Raw genomic sequence first — 2,219 nt, 5'->3', positions numbered from 1 at the left:
GGGAGGGAGGGAGAGGGTTGGGAGGAGGGAGTGATCATGAAGTGTTGTATGAAGTCTGTGACGTCATGACCACCTGACAAACTCTCAACTCAATTTTAGAACGAGTTCTCCGCTACTTCTAGCACTAACATATTACGATAGAAGGTCCAACTTCTGTCAAAAACGTCTTCTTTTTATACAGATTTCGAAGAGAAATAAAAAGAAGATTCACCGTGCTGATTATCTATGGCAATGCTGAAGACTATTTCACATTTATCGTACACATCCAGTTTTGTCATTCAGCTTTCCGGACACCGCAGACGTCTCTAAAACTCATTCCGGTTCAATCAATTTGAATAAAATAGTATCAAAGGATGTGGAAATAGATGATCCACGCAATGAACATCTGGATTATAGCTAAGATGGATTTCTTGGGGTTTTTAGATGTTTGTTATGAATGAAACCACCTAAGCGATGCCTTGATGCCGTGTAGCAGCTGAACTGTCATGCAGTATACTAAGAGCAAAGCACCCATATCATTCCCAACCCCCCCGCCCCACCCCACCCCCTTTTACTCCTTGACCTCGCACTCGCCCCTTGTGAGCTGATCGCATTGTGAACGAGACATTCGAGCCATCAAACAAGACCTTGTTGATGGGAACCGGACATAATTGAAACCGTTCTGTTTTGAATGTAGATTTGCTTGTTCTGAACAGGACATACATATACCACAATCCTGCTTTGTTCATTTGTACCTTAGTTACTGTACCTCTTTTGTTTTTGTTTAGGATAATAACGTTTTGAAACGTCTACATAATATGAACATTGATAACAAATTGATGAATAAAATCAAAAATATAAAAATATGTACACTGTGGTTGTTATTTCCGTTTTTCTTTTCGGTCTTCTGTCATTTTAACGCTTTCAACAAGACGAAAAATGTCTTCTCAGACAGAAACAAAACTGAGAACACAAGAGAACCCTAAAAGTGTACGACTGATCGACCTTCTTGTGTGCCTGCGAGAGCTGGACTCTAAATAAGGACATGGAGAAAAGACTGTAAGCTGATTGAATGACGTGGTACTTAAAGAGAAAACTCTCCAGCAGTAATGGGTACCTAACTTCGAGTTGGGGAAGTAAAGGCGGCGTGGAAAGGAACTGGCCACCCTACCACAATATGCTGAAGACCCAGGAAGTTGTCTCACTAACAAGACAATCCCCAATGTCCGGGTCGGGTGCGGGGACAACTTTACTTTTACTTGTACTCAGAATCTCATGGACAGAGAGCAAAAGAAAGTAAAGAAGTGCCACATTTTGGCAGGTTGCGACTTACTTTACTTTTTACTTTTTCATCCTCTGTTGCCGTTAAGCGTCGAGGGGAGATGCAGTTTTCTAAATAGTAGGCCAGCTCCGCAGCTCTTTCAGTTGTGATGTTATGTTTTCTCAGTGTTGCCTTGACACCCTCGATCCACCTTTTGTGTGGCCTTCCTCTTCCTTTATAACCTGAGTGCTTGGTGTTGTAGGCTCTCGGGGCTGGCTGTGAACGATTTTATAATCAGGACCATCAGAAGAACATTGAGATTCTTCGGCCTCATTAACAGACTAGAGAAAGTGCTGGCGTATGGGAAGATATGGGGGGAGAAGAGCTTCGGAAGACAAAGAATGAAATACACAGACCGAATAACAACCTCGCAAAGAATGATACAATGAGAAAAACCGATCAGATATTCACAGACAAGGAACAGAGACAACAGGAAGGGGTGGGGTACTATGATCGTCAATGTCTGCTTCAGACCTGACACCTGTAGGTGATTGACTGGTGCTTCTGTTTGATTTCCTCTTTCTTTCCTATCAAACATAATCTATCATCCTGATCTTGCCTTCTTTTTTGTGTTCGTTACTCTCATGTAACTTCTCTTATCTTCAACCCTTATATGACCATATTGTCCTCGCTAGTGCTGTAAAACTCTTACTAAAGCTAAGACCGCGAACCTGAAGAAAAAGATGCTCAGCGAGGTCAGTGGGGTTAGAGGGAGGGGGGGGGGGATTCTGGGGATTCGACGTTCATGGTGTAATGACTAGTCTCCTCGTCGTCGTTCGCAAATTGCATGAGTTCGAACCTCCAGTGAGGAAGTCTTGTTTGTCGAGTATCCTCGTCTATGTTCTGGGGTGCTGTGCCAAACTTACTCAGAAGTTTATCATCTGACCGACAGAGTCGAAACAACTCGATTGCTGAATTA

General features: G+C 42.9%; 1 protein-coding gene across 1 annotated transcript in view; it reads left to right on the top strand.

The window, feature by feature from the left end:
- The window catches only part of LOC106013511 (glycine-rich protein 23), a gene marked incomplete in the record, with an annotated part of 7,129 nt that extends 6,280 nt beyond the window's left edge, over window positions 1–849 (top strand). Inside the window, 1 exon segment of the mRNA XM_013089443.2 lies at window positions 1–849.
- Window positions 850–2,219: the final 1,370 nt, after the last annotated feature.

This window comes from Aplysia californica, unplaced genomic scaffold, assembly GCF_000002075.1.
Source record: "Aplysia californica isolate F4 #8 unplaced genomic scaffold, AplCal3.0 scaffold00952, whole genome shotgun sequence".
NCBI lineage: Eukaryota > Metazoa > Mollusca > Gastropoda > Aplysiida > Aplysiidae > Aplysia > Aplysia californica.
This window is presented reverse-complemented; position numbering and strand designations above follow the sequence as displayed.